This window comes from Pinus tabuliformis, chromosome 7, assembly GCF_031772625.1.
Source record: "Pinus tabuliformis cultivar Carrire ecotype Pingquan chromosome 7, CPIR1, whole genome shotgun sequence".
In the NCBI taxonomy this organism is placed as follows: Eukaryota; Viridiplantae; Streptophyta; class Pinopsida; order Pinales; family Pinaceae; genus Pinus; species Pinus tabuliformis.
In genome coordinates, this window is record NC_142293.1 from 867,049,233 (window position 1) to 867,071,220 (window position 21,988).

The window sequence follows — 21,988 nt, forward strand, 5'->3', positions numbered from 1 at the left end:
CAGGAAGAAGAAAGCACCTTGGCCAACTCTTCCAATGAAAGTTGGATTGTACGAGATCAAGAACCTGAAAGTCATAGATAGCGAAGGAAAGGAAATAGAGAATTTTGCATTCGGTACTTTGGACTTTAATCCGTACGATCCCCGTGGTATTTGCAGAGACCATTGTGTGAGAAGTCACTTCCAATGGCTTAGCAGGACATTTCACTAGCTGAAGCAGGATCTATGGAAGAATTTTTATAATGCCTCTAAGTCCCATGAGCCAGTCACTTTTGCAGGAACTTTACAGGTGGCTGCGTAGAAGAAATCTATTGAAGAAGTAGTTCCAGAAGAAGGGAGAAACACCGCATAGGATAAGGATAAGAGAAAGGTTTCTTATATTCCAGGGGGAGAATGAAGTCAAAATATGAAAGCGGATCCAACTATTATGAAAGTAGCTTTAGTAACAGAGGCAAAGAGGAAACATAGGATGCAGATAGAAGAATGAAGGAAAAGGGAAGAAAAAATGAGATTGGAGGAAGAAAAGTAGAAGCAAAAAAAAACAAGAAAATGGGAAGCAAGAAGAAGAAGAAAAGTGAAGAGAAATAACAGAAGAAACAACATACAAAATTGTTGAAGAGAAAGAACAAAATCGACAACCAGCAGAGGAGGAGAGCAGAAAAATGCAGGACGTAAGTTTGCTCAACATGTTGAGTGGATAGAGATCATAGACATGGAGGAGGAACTAGAGCCGCATAATCAAGATGTTGACCTAATTCTAAGAAAACAATAGGTCATTGTTGAGTCTCCACCACCTCCAACAACAGAGTCAACTCCAAGCGAGAAAGGGGAAGTTATTCCTCTTGATGATGATCCAATTATAGACACGTATAATCTTTCATACTATGAACTCCAAAAGAATATTGTACAAGCCCGTAAGAAGCATTTTCTGGATCACCTCACATATCCTGGATTCAGTAGAGAAAGGGTGATTGTGGCAGACCCTGGGAAGAATCCCAATGCCATTTTCGCAACCAACTTGGCATTCGCAAGTGCAGAAAAGTGGAACACTAAATATTTGATGGCCAAGAACAAGAAATTGGAAAATAAATTGTAGGGTGCTAGGTAAGAGGCTGAACAACTCCGCACAACAACTTAGACTGAAACTTCCGCAGAGGTCCATCTAGAGTAAATGAGGGAATTGATACTGGGTGAAGTATCAACACATGTAGAGACAATGCTGAATCTTTATGAGGATATTGTTACCATGCATAAGGAAATTGTTCACTTGCATGGCTTGTAGCAACATTGTAAATACATTGTCAAAACTCTCAGGAATGTGTAAGCTACAATCTTTATCATGCATGAATGGTTAATGCGATACAAAAGGGCACTGCTTGACTTGGGAAAGAAAATGAAGCAAGAGTTGGAGCTGTAGAAAGCAAGGGTTCAAATGCTAATATAGAAAAATAAACAACTCACCTCATTCATTGGTAACATTCATGCCTCATATGCATGGTTATAGAGTGCTATGGATTTCTTCGTGAAGTCCCACATGATCCCATCAATTGGCTCACTCACTGAAGCCGATCACGGGAATCAGGTTAGGAACGAGATATAAGAATACTTGGAAAAGCTTCGACAGATCACCACTAAAGAATATTTGGATGTGAATAGACAGAATATGTATAACTAAATTAGTGTCCATATCCAAGTGAGAATAATGTTGCTCATGTTCCAGAAGGAAGTTCAAACTGGTTCCAAATCATTGTGCGTAGATGTCATGGAGGCTAGTGTCTGCTTCCAGCCAGACACCATCAGACAGTTTGGGGATGTCATCACATAGTACCAAGCTTGGCACCGATACATGAATGAAAGACATCAAGTGGAAGTTTTTGAGCTAGAGTTTCCCCAAAATCAAGCATGATAGTGTTTTGTCTTATTAGGCTATTTAGTTGACTCTACTGAATTTGGTCTTATATGGGTATGAGTGTAAATTGTAATATTGTTTTGTAAATAATTTGTAAGTGGAATTCAAAGTTTCAATATTGGAATGTGAAGAGTCATGATGTAATGTAATGAGTCATTTTGTAAAGAAGTTGAAGAGTCATGAGGGAAGTGCAAGAGTCACAAAGGGGAGTTAAAGAGTCACCCCCTCTTGTTATAAATATAACCTCATAACTCATGTAAAGGGATTTTGGGAGCCAAGATTTTGGCTAGGCTTAGGCTTAAAATCAGGAGCTTGGGAGTTTGTGAGAGCTTTAGATTCTTTGTACCATAGAGGAAGTATATTTATTTCGAGGAGAAAGTGATGCTGACTTCACGTTCCACTATTGGAACTACTGGCCTGGCAGTGGAATATGTATGACTGGAACTTTCACTTAATAAAAAGCTCAGAGCCGACACATTTTCATGCATATGTTGTAAATATAGTAGGACTATTCTTGTTATGTTTTAAATGTATGTTATTTAACTGATGCTTATGCTTATGAACTATTTCATTTTCATTGTTATGAATCTTGTTGAATGTGTGTTGTAGTTTTAATTCATCACTATTAACTTGTGAATTATTTCTCGTATTAGCTTTTGATGTCATTTACGCTCATGTGTTCCTTTCAAGTTGCGTACTATTAGAGGATTTTAAGGGGCTCACCTACTTACCCTTCTGTGTGGTAGGACCTTCATGCATCGCACTTGAATCTGTGTAGCGTCACACACGTATTGTCACGAAAGTCATCATACATCACACTATGCATTATTATATCCAAAGAACATCATTAAAACCCACTGCATCAACAACCGGGACGTATTCCAGATGGGACTCGTACACTAAATGGTTTGAGGTCTAATTAGGACTTCATATCAGGGAGATCCCTTGAATGTTGGTGGGTCTAGCACTATCAACACTTGTAAATTGAAATTATTTCAGTAAAATATCACATGAAATGAGTCTATGCGTTTTGAACCATCTAGTGTGGTTCATCATTAGGAAAAATATGATGAACCACACTGGATGGTTTGAAACATGTAGAATAAAAAAATTTCATGTGAATTTTTACCGAAAGAATTGAATTTACAAATACATTATTGTCAGAAAATAATTCCTACATATTTAGTTTCTGAAAAATATGATCTTTAACTATGGATGCCCATTGCTACAAAATAGGATCCTAATAATATTTTAGACAAAAAATAAATGAACTAATTTTTAAAAGGATGTTTAGAGGGGAAAAACCTACTCTTTTGAATCATCTTGTTCATCTCCATCATTCTCTTCAAAAGTCGCACCCTCAATTTCATGTACCATCCTCCCAACATTTGTGGCAACAGGAAGTCTAATCTATGGTGATTCTATTCTTGGAAATGAGGACGATGAACATCTTGTAACCTTACCCATATTCTTTATTAACCATTCAAACCATCTTTACCATTCTCATCCTCAGGGTTTGGCAAGAGGAAGTCAGACAATCCAAGCATCCAACCAATTAAAAAAACCAATGGAAAAGAACAGTCTTAAAAGTTTCTTGTGGCTTGAAGTTATCAATGGAAAATGGAATATAGATATGAAAAAAAAAACATGTCTATTGGGATATTTGTAAATGGATCTAACATCATAAAACAAATTCAAAATTAACAAGTCAAAGCTATTTAATGAAATAAACTCACATTAACCAGCAACCAATAATACTAACTAACAGAACATATTTTAAATTTACGTATCAACGTACGATGTATCCAAATGGTATAGGGAAGGAGAAAAAAACATTGCAAGTTTGATTGGTAGGAATGTGAAAAAGACAATCAATCTTCCATAAACAACAAGATCCTTCCTGCATGTTTATGTATTATATCATTAATGAGATCTTGGAATGGATTATAGTTTCGATCAGTAGGATTTATGAGAAAGTATACGACACTAGGATGAAGTACTTGTTGATTAATAAATCAAACAAGAATGTTATTTGATACTTGAAATATGTAATATAGTGTTAATCACAATGCATTAGTCTTTTTGCACGATGCAAAGACATCTACATAAAAATTAAAAGTAAATAAATTTAACTTTTGCTACAAAATTACAACATGAAGAACACAATTTCCTTAGAGAGAATGAGAAAACCTCTCAAAGAAGGTTGAAAAAGATGTTTATTTGTAACATATACAAAATCCAAACAAACCAGTGATGGAATGAACTTCCTAAATGTGACTCCCAGGAAAATCTCACCCTATGAGACAATGTTGTTCCAGGCATTCTAATGGTGGACACATCCAACCAACAACCACATAATAAAGGTAATAATCCAATCTCCACTAATGAAAGAAAAGAAACATTCACCATAGTGAAAAAAGTATTTTCCTCTATATAGCAACAACCTTGTAAGAGGAGTAGAAACCTGTGCCACCGAAGCTATACAATAGATCCTATTCACTATCAAAGGCTCACCTTTATTGTAGCATATCAAGGTTATTATGCCAAGGTAACATAAAAAATAAAGAAAAATAACCATATAATTAATAGAAAGACTTGCAGATAAGAAACTTGTAAAGAAGAAAGAAAGACTTTTATCAATACTTCCACTGATCCCCCAATTTTAGTAAAATTTGAACCACCGTCAGATTGAAGGACACCAGTGCTCATATTCCTTTGAAGAAACTCCTTGGTGAAGGCACTTGTTGACATATTTCCAACTGAATCGAGAATATTCTTAAAATTGATGTTGAAGAGAGCAAAATCTAACCCTAAAGCACTAGACATTCCTGGTGTAAGTAATGCATTAGATGTAGTGACGACAAGTTGAGATGTAATGGCAAGAACTTTCCGTCCTAGTTGAAAAGGTAGAAATATTACAACACCAAGAAATATCGTGTTACTAAACAACTGTTGCAAGGTAAACATCTCAATAAAATTATTTAACCAAAAATGCTAAGCAAAGAAAATTGTCATTTAAAAAAGATCTAAATCATATAGGGAAATATATGAAATTTAATGGGACATGTAAACTTTCCCAAAAGAATTAAATTTAACAACCTTCTCATAAGGGAAATGGACTGACTATTATTCCATTTTCAATCAAATGAAACACAATACCTTGCATCCCAACAATTTCAACAAATAGCACATCCTCAATACCATATGCAACATCTCCAGCATTAAACATTTTCTCAGCATGTTCCTCAAGCCATGAAACTTGCACTTCCACAAGCGCCACTACATTTTTTGCATTTCTCCTAATCAATTTCCCAAAACCAATGTTTTCCTAGCCATATCCACCACCCTCACCATTTCCCCCAAGAATATGAGCTCCATCTGGTACAGGTAGACGTCTTCCTACTTTTTCCCCATTTTTCCAGTTGATTCCATTATCTTCCCACTCAGGGTTTTTCCTCTCAATTTCATGAAGATGTCTAAAGAACTCACGTAGATAGGTTGCACACAAAGATATAAAAACAATTAAAGCTAACATAGGGAATCCATGCAAACAATCTATAAACAAAAGAGCTGGAGAAATATCTTTCTTGGAGATATGAGTTAGAAATAGTTTCTCAGCCTCCCCAAGGCTCCTCATAAATGACATTTTCCATATATAGATATTTATGAATGGTATACAAATGATCCATATAGAAAGTACAAAGGAAAGCCACAAAATGAAGTGCAAGTCATGCCATGCTTTTGATGTTGTATGAAATAAAACCTCTTTGAAAGGTAATATTGTTGGCACATTTTCAGCATAAATAGGAGAAACAAAGGAACCGGTGGTTGCAAACCTACACATAAATATCCAAAAAATAGATCAGAACAAAATAACATTATAATGATACAAGAATACAACATAAAATTATTACACTCAACCAAATGTTTATGCCAATACCCAACAACAAAAAGTGGTTCAATTCTGCATTAAAATATAGCTGCAATATTAAAGGAGAATGTAAAACCTATTTCACTATTGACCTATTTTCCAAAAGGTACTACACAAATAAGACTCTAAAACTTTCTAAAAAATTAAACAAAATATGCCAGTTATCAAGGATGAACTCATGATAATGTCAAAAGGTTGGTAACAAACACTGTAAGAGAAGCTAGAGACTACTAGTACCCAAACGAATAATTTTCCTCATCAAACGAAATGAAAATCAACAAACTACCTTAACCTTGACTATAACCTACCCTTGTAAAATAAAAGAAAAATAATAAAAACAAATTCTTAGGCCTCAACTTTATTGATAAAATTCTAATTTATATCCTTGAAGGAATATTGTTCCAAGGTTCAACACACGCATTATAATTTTTTTTTTGAACTCTCAATATTATTTAATTAAATTACATATTCCTAGCAAAAGAGCATGTTGTGCATCCAACATCAGGATCACTTTGAACACTTTAAAAACCTTTAACATCCGAATACACTCCAAATTTTCTCCTACCATAAGTTTGGTCTCTCAAGGAGAGAGATGATCGAGTTGTTAATTATTAGCCTATTACTACTGACTCATTGAACTAACATATTTATAATGAACCAAAATTAACAAATATAGAAATTTGAATTTCCATTTCATATATTTTTTTAGTTATACCTTGTTTCCTTCCACTCTATCACATGGTCATAGTGTATTCGCTGCACACTTTTTCTATGCAACCTTTTCTTTTTTAATTCTATGGGACCTCACCATATTATGTTTCTTGTTTTAAAATAATCATAGATAATTTACAAATATTTATCATTTTTTATATGTATTAGAGTTAAATTTTGTTAAAAGGTAAGATTACAAATTCAACTAAGTACCTACCCAAAGACAACGAGCCTCTCTACCACTAAGCTACATACCACTTTCATGAAGGGCACCTTTAATGGTTTGATGTAGTCATTTTTGACATGCTACATGAAGCACTCCTTAAAGCATATAGATGAGGCTTCCTAGCCACCCAGATCTAATACTAAGTTAAAAATTGGAAAATAGAGGCATCAGACTCAAAGCTACGCCATATTACAAGGTTTCTCCACCACTAAGCTCCATTCTACTTTCATGTTAAGCACCCTTACTGAGTTTCTCTATAAGTGCGGTTTTCCAAATCCAACACTACACCTCAAGCAAAACATAATCCAAGGAGCCCTAGCCAACAAGCTCTCATGCCATGTTCAAAACTAGGCAAACTAGGATTCAAACTTAATGTAGTTACACATTTCGAAATAATGAGATGCTCTGCTAGCCAGTAGGGTACTCTACTACTAAATTACGTGTCCATTTTACAGTGGGAAGAATTAACAATTCATCATAGAAGTGTGAATTTCCATATCGAACACTTTTCATAAGACACTATAGCTAATGTATCTAAGCCACTTAGCTCTGATGTGATGCTAAAAACTAGGCCATCTAGAAATCAAACCAGTGACTTGACCCTTACCATTGGGATTCTCTATTGCTTTCATGGTAAACACACTTAGAAATTCATTATATAAGTTCAAATTGATACATCCTACACTCTCCCCCAACCCAAAAAATTCTTATGATACAATGTTGAAAACTAGACAAGTTGGGATCTGAAATAAGGACCTACCCATGGACATTAGAATTCTCTACCACTAAGATACACATAGGACTTACCCCCCGCTAGAAATTCATTCTACCACTAAGAGTCACCCTTAAACCACACTTTGGGTTAGGACTCTCTTAGCCACATATCTTTGATACTGGAAAGGTTGGGGATTGAACCTAGGGCCTACCCCTAGCCAGTTTGCTCATCTTCCACTGAGATACACACAACCCCCATGTAGAAATTATTTTACCACTAAGCCACATACACATTTCATAATAAGTAATAATTTGTTGTAAAAGTGTGGATTGCCACATCCAACACTCCATGTGAAGGTAATACTTCCTATTCACCTAGCTCTAATACCTTATTGAAACTACAAAGTCTATGAATCAAAACATGGATCTGCCTTAAGCTTATAAGCTTCTCTACCACTAAGCTACATATGTCATGCTTCCAGCTAGTGTACAAATCTACAATTGAGGTAAATTCCCATTTCATGATAAATGGCCTTACAACTTGAACACAAAAGTATATATGACCATATTCAATGAAATTTCACAAATATATGAAAGTAGAGCATAAACCTTCTTTTTATTGTTCTTCTAGTTCATAAGGTAAGTCATCCCTTTTGAGCAAATCTCAGATAACCAATGGATTATTTTTTCTCAAAGATATTTTAGAGAAGTACATGCCATCTCCATGTTGGTCTTTAAAGTTCCATAAGTTTTCCTGAACTTCTATGCCATATTCCATATGATTGTTTTCCCTTCAAGTATATTGATACCTTTTTCTATATCAATATTTCTTGGGCATGATCTAGGAGCATCCTAGATCCATCTTATCTCTAGAAATACTAAGCACTCAAAGGGATCAAATATCTCAAGATGGAAACCTCTTTTTGCGTGAAATAATATCTGATCCCTCTCAGTGCTTAGTATATCTGAACATAAGATGGATATAGGCTAGTTATTATATCCATAATAATATATAATGAATAAACTGGTAAACAAATAATAGTATATTAACTAAATTCTTCTAATCAAATTGGTAACTTTTACATTAAATAGGATTTAAAATAAACCTATTAAAAACGATGAGAAATTATATTGAAAAATGAAATGCTAAAATACATAATTATTTTTAAATATAAATTATTTCTTTTGTATCAAATGTCATGAAAAACATGTTAGAGCTAAGGAAAACCCTCACACAATCCATGAAAAATAAATATATAAATAAGAAAACATTTTAATATCACTATAAATATTTATTAAATTTGTATAAATAAAGTCCACGGGGTAGCAAATTTCCAAATGCACTAAGTGGTAGAAAATTTAGCATAAAAACATATTTTACTATAACTTTCTAGTAGAGTAGTTTCAATGCAAAACTTTTGAGGGAGGCACTCCCCGCCAACTCCTACATTGAGATCCTCGTAACACCATCATATTTCGATCAATCACTAACCCCCTTGGGTTATGGGAAACTTGGGGGTGAGAGTAAATAGGCACAAAAGTTGAACATCAATGTATATGTTCTATTATCCATAAATATAATATCTTTCTTTGATGTTAGACATACTAATATGATTTAATTGATTCCTACTAAGAGCTACTTTTAGGCACCTAGTGTGTATTGCTATTGTTGTGCCTAGTAGTCCCATGTTTGGCCTATTCATGGTTACTAATTGGTTTGACATTACTAAAAATATTTTTATACTATCGTATCTTAAGTTACTATGGTGATTTCACCCAAAGGCGCTATGCAACCCAATATCGTAGGACCCCATGTAAACATTGATGCACATAAATGTCAATTTTTACTAGGGTATGGGGAGGTTTGCATTGAATTTTTAGGTAATAAAATAGTTAAGATAAGTTTGAGGCAATCATTTGATGGGTTTATCGATGATGGTTTACAAGTCCATGGTATTCCATAGACCATGATATTTTCCAGTGGTGTTCGTTATGATAAATCCTATTAAAAGGATTGGGGAAATACATTATAGAATGCAAGAGTACCAGCTTAAATACATCTTAACTCTGGACTTGATCATTCTTGGAACTTAGTAGATTTGGATTTAAGATGGATCTAGGTTGGTTTACAAAATAATTAATGTTTATGAAGTCCTTGTAATATATTTTTTCCAAATTGAATGTTTCTATAATTTCTATCTTATAATTGGTTTTCATTGTTAAAATAAAAAAGTTAAACATAATATGAGTCTTATATAATATTTTCTCTTGTCAATTATAAAATGTTATCGACCTCCTAATATAATAAGATATGATACTCAATGCAAACAAAATTTTCGATAATACCTAGAATTAAAGTTGTTACGGTAACATACATATTGGTATAATTCTATTAATAAATAAGTGCTATTGACACTTCAAAATTGTGCCAACCTTATACTAGAATATTAAATCGACATTGACTATATGGTATTTTCTCTATCAAATTGTAACCAAACTAGTTCATAATACTAATATACATAATTATTATCCTTTTCATATAAAAAGATTAACAAAATTTTTAATAGGAACCGTAAATAATATTAGAAGAAATAATGTAAGGAGTCCTAGATTAAGATGCCAAAGATTTGTTTTTGTAAGTTTATATAAGTTTGTTTTATATAATCTATGATGAGAATTTTATTGAAAAAAATGATGAATAGGTATATTCAAAGTAGCGAACTAAACATAGTCTAGTTAAAGTTCTAAATTCTATATCCACTATATAATTCCAAATTTAATGAAATATGTTTATTGTTGAAGTCGTTGTAATATAATTTTTCCAATTTTAATGAAACATGTGTTATAGGATAAAAATAGGAGAGTTTCTTTAATTGGCAAGAAATTGGAAAACTTTGATTTTTCTTCCTCAGACAAAGACAGTGAAACGAACCCAATGAACTTGACAGACTTTGTAATAGAGTAATGACCAAGTGAACCTGATGTTTCAAGACAAGTTTCTTTTATGGCACCTCCATCATCATGTCTATTATCTTGTGTTTTTTTTTGGTGCTTTGTATAGTCTAAAAGACAATCTAATAGCCTATGAGATATGCAACTATAAAATTTTGAGCTTATGCGACTGATATGGTATCCCAAGTGGTATAATAGTAGCTTGCACTACTTCTGTTTATAATTTTTTAATAGTAATATAAAAGACCTAATATTAAAAAAAAAACGCGAACAATTTTAAAACAAAAAAAAATAAAATTAAAATCTTGCTAAGTTATCATTGAGTTAGGCACACATAAATTCATTTAAATACTTGTGTAAGAGGTGCCACAATGTCAAATATTGCATCCATGGCGACATCAAGTTTAAAGGAACTGACATATTCTCACCTAGGTCATAGTGTATTCTCTCATAACATTTGTATATGCTAAAAAAATAATAGTGAAAAGAAATATTTTAAGGTTACATTTATTGAATATCTGTCAATTGTACAATTAAATATATAACCAATGACTTAACATCAAATAAAAACTTTACGAATATGATTCATAAGACTTCCATGGATAGGATCCTCCATTGATCCATTACAATTATGCCTACAATGAGAGCATAAATACAGTGCTACTCGACTTGAATCATAATCATTAGCCTACCAATGTGGAGTTGATGGTATATAATCGATGTGTCTTAAAGAGTCAACACCTACAACTTTAATATAATCCTTTGATGTATCTCATTTGGAGGCTACACAAGTGAACCATATTACACTATACTACATGTGAGACATGTTATCGTAGTGCTTGTGTCATAAAAAACATCCAAATGCTTAAGTGCCTATGGGGGGATGGGAATACACATAGGAGTAGGCGGCCCTATGAATGGATTATGCCTAACATTTGGTTGATTCTAAGGGGAGCCAAGACAAACCCATTGTAAATCACTAATGTTAAAATAGTGCACATGGAGGTTAATTGTAAACATGGCCTATTATTTGCAAAGATAATACAATGGTACCTTTGTATTATAACAAATTGGCTTAAAAAAACATAAACGATTGACTCATTTAGTTCTCTTTCCATGTATCAAATGTGCACCAACCATTGCAAATACATCTTTTCCTAGGATCATAGGGTTGGTTGAATCTTGGTTCAATAAATAACCCCACGATTTTTTGTTTTGGTGATATTCAAATCTTTAACTTATTGTTTAGTGATGCCAGTGAGTGTAATTCTCTCATCTTACTCTTATATTCAATAATAATTTTCAATTGATGATGGGCATGGTCAATAGAGGTAATAATGAGGTTAAGGGATGTAGCTAATAAAACTAGTGATGGTTTCCTCTTGTTATAAAGCTATTCAATCAATAGTTTTAATTCATTTAAATATTCTATAATTTGTGTTTGTTGTTTGGTATTTTTCTCCAAGTTAATGTTTTCTTGTGACTTTATCATTGGGTTGGTTTTTTATTTGTCTTTATGTTTTCAGCTAGTACAATTATATAAATTATATTTGCAATTAAGAAAAACCCTTTAAAATTTTGATTTTTTTAATAGAAAAAAAAATATGACTTACCTCTAAAGCTAAATGGCCATAGAATATTTGAAGCCTTTAGGGTTGGAAACCTTTACCAGATTACTAAGGACATGCTTGCATTACATCTATATTGGAAACTGGTTTTCCAATGGAAATCCTGGTTCGTGAAATAATGAGACGTCATATATATTTTTTTATGCATAGAAAAGTGGGTACATGTTATTTTTAGAACCAAGTGTGCATTAGTTTAAAATAAATGTGTTAATTCTTAAGCCACTTGGAACCATGCATCCTCATAAATACTCTAGTGGGCAAAAAATAGTAATATTTTTAGACCATGGGAAATCCTTGTAGAGGTCACTACAAGACTATTTAAGAAATTGTGTCAAGAATATATGGTTGAACCAAAATCTCAAAAGTGCCATGGTATTCCAAGAGGTATAATAGTAACTTGCACTACTTTTGTCTATAATAGTAATTCTTGCAACATAAGTATCTCATATCACAAACAACTAAACTGAATTCATATCTCTCTGCACTTTCGTAAAAATAGTAATAGCAAAAATACATATAAATTAAAATAATTATCTAATAAATATTTTTGAAATTTTAAATTTAATTAATAAACACAAAAATTTAATAATAACAACCACCTTACAATATAACCCGACAACCCGACTTTTAACCATGTTGGGCTGGTCCCTCCGGAGCAACAAACATATAGCAGATAGCGTAACCCGACTTTTAACCATGTTGGGCTGGTCCCTCCGGAGCAACAAACATATAGCAGATAGCGTGATTAAGGGAACCTATGTAATTGCTCCCTCAAGATGAGAAGCATATCCTAATTATATTATGACCCGACTTTTAACCATGTTGGGCTGGTCCCTCCCGAGGAACAAACATATAGCAGATAGCGCGATTAAAGGAACCTATGTAATTGCTCCCTAAGATGAGAAGCAGAGTGAAAAACGGGGTGCGGATGATTGGGAGCGTACGGGAGGGGAAAGCGGGATGCAATCACCCAAATTAATGGGCACATGGGAGGGGGACTGCGGGATGCGGTTAACGACTTTGGAGCAGCATGGAACATTGGTTGAGAAGCCACCATTCCTCATGTGTATATATATATATATGTCTGTACAGCCAACCCAATTAGAGAAGCCACCATTCCTTATGTGTATGTATATATGTCTGTCTGTACAGCCTAACCACAGATAAATTGGTAACTGTGAGAATATAAATCAGAGATATTATTTGTACTGTGAGAATTGAGATTGAAATCAAAATTCCGGATGGCAGCCCCTTCAGTTTGAAAAACCACGAATGCTACAGCATGAAGCGTGGTGTTTTGGCGTCTCACCACATGGACCAGGAAGATAAGCAGTGCTCGTCCGTAAATATTCAGAGAATCAACGCCTCCGCGAGCGCAGTGTGGTCCGTTGTTCGAAGGTTCGATAAATCAGCAGCTGCTCCATGAAGGGAGATGTCAAGGTGGGATGCCTCAGGGAAGTCAAAGTCGTATCGGGACTTCCAGCGAAGAACAGCATTGAGCGCCTTCTGAGTTTCAGGGTGCTGGGAGGAGAGCACCGCCTTAGGAATTATCAATCCATGACGACATTGAATGAGTTCGTGGAGGAGGGAAGTGTCCGGACTAATGTTGTGGAATGTTATGTGACAGATATTCCAGAGGGGAATAGTAGAGAAGATACGTGCACCTTTATAGATACCATCGTCAGATGCAACCTGCCGTGATTGTCAAAGTTATTTGATCAAATTCTAACCATGTGTTTAATCCCATATATTTATCTCTACATTATGGATCAGAAAAGTCTTAGATTTAATATATTAATATCTTAGAATTTTGGGGTGTTATAAAGTGTTATAGATATTTCATTTATTAGAATAATCCTTACAATATTTTGAATTTTTTTATTATTTAGTTTATTCTCTTACATTGCAAATTTATCATTAGTAACCTCAATGCTCAATGAAAATGAAATAACAACCAAAAGAACATGTGATCCCAGGAGAAAAGCTAAGGAGAAGGTGAGGCATATGCTTTTCTCTCTTTTATTTACTTATGAAAATGCAAACTCAAAGTAAGAGGCACCCACTATAAAGTTTAAGACTATGGCTTAGTTTCCTACTACAAAATCTTCATCTTCTTGTGTTATGCTCTCAAATCTAACTCCTAGAAGCTTTGTTCAACCATGGAACAAGTATGATACTAAATAATCGAACCTCCTCTCCTTCTAGGAGCCTAGTATTAACATAGCATGATAGATATATAGGAATTAGTGATTTTGCATCTCTCAGCCCTAAATTAGTGCTAGGCTTTGGAATTTCTACAATCCTTTTGAAAGACCACATGCAAGTACTCTGCATGAGTGAGCGATGGGTGCTAACAGGGCATCTACTAGGTACCATGGTGATCAAACAGTTAGTTCAACTTGTTGGAGGCATAGCACATGAATATAGATTTTTACTAAAGTTGATACCACACTATTTAAAAAATCTGAGTGTGTAGAATGTTGTTAAGGGGCTAAGACCTATGTTGAGAAAGTTTTGACCCCATAAGTGTTGTTTGATGGCTCAAAATGCCTCTAGAGGGCTTGTAACATAAACTTCTACTTGAATTACCACAAATATGGGACATGCAAGAAAATTCCACCAAAATTTTCCGTGACAAAGCACAAATATAGATGAAAAATTATACAACAACCCTCTTTGGATTGTTCGGAGATGGTGGACACTCTTTTACACATCAAAATTTCTAATTTTTTATTATCATAAATCACTGAAATTAGTCAAAAGATAACCTTAAAAAGAATAATAACAAGTCTCCATTTGCTATAAAATCTATCTTGGATGTGTTAATATTTTCCTGTATTACTGGTGCCACAATGGATGCTTGGGACACTTTGCAAGCTATCTACCAAGTATTAGACATGCTCAAATAGTAAAGCTTTTTTGTAGCCCCTACCACAACCCTCTTCAATTCCTCTCATTGCCGTCGGTCTAGACAGAACTTAGGGGCCAACTGTTTAAAATAATTTCATAGGACACTTGGAAAAGCCTATCCAACATTTGTGTATCATGATCATACCTACAATGACTTAAGATAACATAGGAAAACTTATGAGTTTGAATGAGGCTTTTTGAACGATCCAGTGGCACAAAGGAACCTTCCAGCTCTTAGCATATTGAGGTAATCCTTAGCGAAAATCTTTATTTCAGCTTCCTTGCAAGTTTTAAGTGCTTTTAAACCTTTTGTAACACAACATTGATCCTCTTCCTAGTGTTGTAGCACATCACTAACCCTTAATGTAGAGTTGCATATGTAATCCTAGCCAGAATTTGATGTTTTCCCTCAAATTTTACCATTTTCAGCGTCTATAGTGCTATATTGACCCTCTATGTAGTCCTATATCAGAGAACTCAACCTCAAGGATGTGATATAACACTTCCCTAATCTCTTACAAAGCTCCATATCACTATCATGGCCTTCTTCACAACATTACGAGGTCAAAATTGCACTCAAGGCTTAATTTTAGTCTCTTCAAATATTTGTAGTGTAGTTTCATGTAGAAATTATGATGAAAACTTGCAACTGCTCAATAATTTTTAATCAAAATCACAAGACACAAACCTACTCTACTAATTTGTGGAAATTAATTCAAAATTTAGATAAATCACAAACATGCAATGAGAAATAACACACATGCACACAATATTTTTCATGGGGAAAGTAATTTGCTAAAAATCCCAATACATGTTTGCAATAATATGATGAATAGAGATGTATTGCAATTAATTTTCTCAACTGAGCACACCCTGCAAGTGAATAACCTATCTCTTTGCTCACTGAGAACTAGTTTAACTGCACATAACTTAATATAACCTAATTAAATTGCTACAAGTTAGGAATCACTCATGCTTAATTGAACTCAAGCCCTCCAACTCAAATTAACTGAGTTAACTAAGTGGCAAGTGGCATGTTACCTCGGTTAACTACATCCATGATTTCTGCTGATGTGGAAATTTTAATTTTATCTAGTTTGACTAAGCCAAAGTCAAACTGAGATTTTCTTGTTGCGTTTTCAACACTCCCTCTCACCAAGAAAGGGATTATCAACCACCCTGATCCTGCACCTGTGGAATGTAATGCATGCAACACTTCACACCATTGTTGCTGCTAATGCAACACCAACAACTGAGAAGCATAAAAATAAGCATAACAAAAAAAAATTGAATCAACTGTGTCTGCAACTATCTACTAGGAAACTTGTGCTGCTACTAACTCTGATGTCAACACTCCTCTGCACTCGTTAGTATCTGACTGAAATTGATCCTCCTACTACTGAGTATTGTGGCCCCCTTGTAGAGAGGTAATGATACATGAGGACAATGCCTCAATGGACCCTGCCCAAATTTCTGCAACTCTTGGAGTAAGGATCTACATCATTCCACCTCACTCCTGGAGTTATAGCTGCATGTTCTCCCTCTTCCCACTTGAATTGAACTCCACCCCTACCGAAGGTATTTTCTTTAATGGATGTCTCCAGTATGCATCCTCTCTAGCTCTCCATTTTTGGATGCTCTGCAACTTTAAGAGGCTCCTTCTGAGGCTCCATTTTTAGAGATCTAACATGCTCTCTCTCTCAACAAACATGTCTCTAGTCTCTACCTTCCTCCTCAATGCTATGCATGCATCTTCTACATCAAGGACATATAGGTTTTTGACTCGAACCCAAATTTTCTTCACCTATCCCATGCATATGTGTCTCAGGAATGCCTTTCCTTTGCTCAAGATCACATCATAAACAAGGTATTCCAAAACTACTAGTGAGGTGATATTTTTCACTAGGCCTAGAAAAAACATGACATTATTGAGTCAAACAGGGGATACTGACTCCCTATGAAAGGTGACTATACCAATCTCATTCGTGCTGTATCTTCCGTCGTCCCCAAACTCAGTAATCATATGGAGATATTTCTCCTCCAGGTCACTGAAAAAATCTCTACAGCATGTCATGTGGAATGAGGCACCTGAATCCAAGTACCACACACTCCCCATCACAGTTTTGGCCATGCATACAATAAGGGTGAAATCTAGCTTAAACTATGAAGCCAAAGCTTCAATTGATGTTGCTACTGCAGACTCCTTCTTGCTATAGTTTTTGTGTGGACACTTTGTAGCATAGTGCTTGAATTCATGACAATTGAAGCCTTTTATTTTGGACAAGACATTCTTCTTACCCTCTTGGATGGATTCAACCTCACATTGGGACTTCTTGTTGAAAAATTATAATTAGGTTTATTCTTCATAATGACATATATTTGTGTTTTTATGTAAAGAGCTGAAAATAAAAAAAATTATTGTAATGCTTCTGTCGTGGGTTTCATGAGAAAGATATTTTATTTTTGAGTCAAGGCTCCCATTGAGAGCCTTTAGGAATTTTGTGATCTAGTCATAAAATAATAAAAGTGTCATTGTCATGTTACACATTGTAAAGAGTCACACTTGTCTATGTAAAGTCATCCTCCAAGACCTTGTCAGTAGCCCTCATGATGTCGACCTACAAGAAAGAGATGTATCTAGAAGAAGAGGTCGGCTTCCCTCTTAGAAACCCTCATTTTCTTTAGTGGATGTCTCCACTCCACATCCTCTCTAGCTCTCCATTTTCAGATTCTCCACAACTTCAAGAGGCTCCTTCCGAGGCTCCATTTTTAGAGATCTAACATGCTATCTCTCAACCACCATGTCTCTAGTCTCTACCTTGCTCCTCAATGTTGTGCATGCATCTTCTACCTCAAGGAAATACAGGTTTTTGACTCGAACCCCAATCTGCTTCACCTATCCCGTGGCTATGTGTCTCAGGAATGCCTTTCCTTTGCTCAAGATCACATCATAACCAAGGTATTCCAGAACTACTACTGAGGTGATATTTTTCATTAGGCCTGGAACAAACATGACATTCTTGAGTCGAAGAGGGGATCCTAACTCCCTATGAAAGGTGACTATACTAATCTTAGTGGTGTTGTATCTTTCGTCGTCTCGAAACTCAAGAATCATATGGAGATATTTCTCCTCCAAGTCACTGAAAAAATCCATATAGCCTGTCATGTGTAATGAGGCACCCGAATCCAAGTACCACACACTCCCCATCACAGTTTTTGCCATGCATACAATAAGGGTGAAATCTAGCTCAGACTGTGAAGCCAAAGCTTCGCTTGATGCTACTACTGCAAACTCCTTCTTGATAGACTTTTTGTGTGGACACTTTGCAGCAAGTGCCTGAATTCATGACAATTGAAGTGTTTTATTTTGGTCAAGTCTTTCTTCTTCCCTTCTTGTATGGATTCAACCTCACCTTGGGACTTCCTGTTGAAAAAGTGTAACTAGGTTTGGTCTTCATAATGACATATATTTGTGTTTTTATGTAAATTTCATGAGAAAATTAACATAATTGAAACAATGAACAACAACATATATCAAGCATAAACATCAGCATAAAAAGTAACACAAAAACACATGATGCAGGAGTTCACCCCTCCTAGGCTACGTCTCCTTGGTCCATCTTCCAATGGCTTGACCCTGTCCAATTATGCTGAAAAGTGTGAATACGTACATTTAAGTGCTCAAATGCCTCTGAAACCTATTCCAATGGCTTCAGAAGACCCAAAAATGGTTGTCTAACCTCTTCTTGCTCCCAAATTGGACAAATACTCAACAAGTTCTAAGTTTCCCTAGCTTGGTTGTTATTCGCTCTACAAATTCCAAAAATTCAGCACCAGTCATACAATTTCAACCCAAATTATGTTAACAGAGCGTCAATTTAGCCAAAATTCAGTGAAAAACGTAGGTGCATTAAAATGGCCGCGAAGCCATTAACTCCAAAAAATAGGGTCATGTAGGGGCCACGTGCCCGGGGCTAAGGCTAATGGCCTACCCCTGTCATTCGAGCACCCACTCCTTTGTCTGCCATTTTGTTGACACATCATATGGTCGAGATTGGCCCCTCATGGCTAGCCCCTCTACATTTGGCCCTTGGTCACAGTAGTGTTCACATGGAAACGTTTAATGGGGGGTTGGGGCTAAGCCCTGGCCCCTTCCCCCAACACCTCCTCCGATTTCAATTTAAAATACGTTTTTGTCATATGGTTAACAAGGACCATGGTTAGTGTGAGTGGTTAGGGTGTGACACTATTTTTCTGAGAGGTCATGGTATCAATCCTTGAGGAGTCGAGTTCAAACATGACCCAAAATTTTGGCAGCCCCTGTGTTTCCAAGTGGCAGCATGTGGTTGGCCAACATACCACCAATAAAACATTGCCACATCAACACCAACCAAACCAATAAAATCATGCCAAGTGATGCGACTCGATTGGTCCGACGAACCAGTTAACCAAGTCAACCATGCCCATTAAGTAGGCCATGTTAGCAGTATGGATTGCTGACTGGGTTATCACAATTTTGCCAAATTTGCCTATTTTGGAAAATGAACAGAACATGTTTTTGGGAGCATATGGAGTTTGTTTCGCATGAAATGAGTTGCACTATATTTGGAATGACGAGCACTACGCGATTGTTCAGGTTCCACACCAATCTAACAAATTTTAATTTTGAGAAAATTTTTGGGCACGTGATCAGTCCTCCCCACTAGAAGCTTTTGGAACCAAAATATCACTTTCAGTTGTCCAACAAGTGAGGGTACAGTTCCCTCACCTTTCTAATCATGATCCACTTAGCCTTGGAAGACTTTATTCCTTTGAGCCCCACTCGAAGGTAGTGCACACTCCCTTGTTTTGAAGACCTTGTTCTTCTATCAAGAATGGTGTCTTGTTGTACTTCATCAAGGTATTCAGGAGAAAACTCCTCAATGGAAGCAATCTGGGCATTCTCTCCTTGATATTCAATCAAAGTAGGCTCATACAAGCTTAAGTTCTCAACATTAACAACAACATAAATTTGCATATATGAAGGAAAATCCAACTTGAAGGCATTATCACCAATCTTATCCAGAATTATGAAAGGATCTTAACGAGTTGGTTTTATTTTTTTACCTTCTCCTTGGAGCCTCTCTTTTTAATGTGAAGCCAAACTTCATCACAGATTTGGAACTTGTGATCTACCCGATGCTTGTTGTGCCTTGTTTTGTACTTGCCTTGGATTTTTTCAAGTTGATCTTGAACTACTTGAGGTGCCATTTGGAATCGTTCAATGAACTTCTTGTCTTTTTCCATGTCACCATCAATAGAAACATCCTTCTTACCAAGATGGTACAACAAATTATGACACAAATGGTAATCAAATTCCCCTACTTGGTTCTCTTGACTCAAGCTTAAATTTTCATTTTTAAAGTATGCATATTGTTGATCATAACTTTCCTGCAAAATTAAAATAATTGCACTAACAATAGACCTAGAAAGCATATCATCGACCTTGTTGTTTATATCTTTCTTATACATGCTGACCAAGTGGAATTGTTGTAAGGATCCCATTCGTCGAAAGTGCCTTGATTGTTGCAACATTGTCACTGCACCATTGAAAATTTTTGAATGACATGAAATGGGCTTGCCATATTGCATGAGGAGTGCGACCATGGCATAGTCACTTGCAAGTAGATGACTTGAACTAATCTTTTCTTTAAAGACATCAAATTCCTTTTGTTGCTTGCCTCCCCACTAGAAAACCTTTTCCACACTAGTCAATGCATGAAAATGAGTTGCGTTAGAAGAAAAGTTAGCAATAAAATTTCTCCAATATTGAGCCTCTCCCAAAAAATTTATTACCCTAGTGACAGTCTTGGGCGTTGGCCAATTCATCATGACATCAACCTTGGAGGGCTCTATCTTCAACTCACCTCCTCCAACAATATGCCTCAAGCACACCAAAGAAGTTTTACCGAATTCACACTTTGACATCTTCTAAAATAACTATTATTTCTTTAAGAAATCAAGTACTTTTCTCACATGCATGACATGTTGATTAAGAGATTTTTTGAAAACTAAGATGTCATCTAAATGGATTATCTCACCTAGAAATGGCTCCAATACATCATTCATCATACGCATGAAAGTAGTAGGAACATGGAAAAGACAAAAAAGCCTAAGTAGCCATTCAAACAAACCTTTCTTTGTTTTAAATTTCATCATCCATGTGTCTCCTTCAACAATTCTACTTTGATGATAGCCACTCCTTAAGTTGCAATTAGTGAAATGCTTTCCATTCTTCTTGGTGATCAGGTGCTCAAGAATTATGCTCAAAAATTAAAGTGTCATAATCTTGTTAAACTTAGCTTCAGATCAAAGAGCTTGTCATTCTGAATCCAACGTTGCAAACATAACTCAAATCCAAGCTCGTATGCAGAAGTTAGGGAAGTCAAAGTTCAAGTTTGACTTATCTACATGGTAGGATTGGATGACATGGCAAAGCCCTTCAGTGAATGATGAGGTGCCAAGTGGTAGTCCATCATTGGCCCCCGTATTTCACAAATCATAAGTTGCAGGCAAAATAGGTGTTACAAATCGGCCCCCGACATGTTCAGGGTTGCGATGCGATCGCATATCGCATATCACAAACATGTTAGAATTGACCCCAGCAGGTACCAGGTTACGATTTGATGGATCGTGGATCGTAATTGCATATCACAGGTAAACACAAGTTCCACTTTATTACTGTCGATGATTATCCACCGTTTGCGAAATGCGAAAAGTTTCGGATGCGAGATGTTATGAATTGTAGTTTAATGTCTCGTCGGGTCCGCGATATTGCTATCACAACATCATCGCTGAGTTAACAAGGCCTTAAGCCCAGCAAGCTTCAACGATTGTGATTTGTGATACGACTGACAGGTTATAGCTTGCTGCGCATTGAAAGTTTCGTCGAGTTAGCATTTTTGGCACTAATTTGTAGGATCATGCCGGTTTTTGAGCAATTTGTGGAACAAATAGTGGGAGAGCTAGGA

General features: G+C 35.6%; 2 pseudogenes; one reads left to right on the top strand and one right to left on the bottom strand.

The window, feature by feature from the left end:
* Nucleotides 1-3,381: 3,381 nt before the first annotated feature.
* LOC149250373 (putative E3 ubiquitin ligase SUD1) lies at nucleotides 3,382-13,185 on the bottom strand (annotated as a pseudogene).
* A 305-nt stretch (nucleotides 13,186-13,490) lies between these two features.
* LOC149250374 (abscisic acid receptor PYL2 pseudogene) lies at nucleotides 13,491-13,769 on the top strand (annotated as a pseudogene).
* Nucleotides 13,770-21,988: the final 8,219 nt, after the last annotated feature.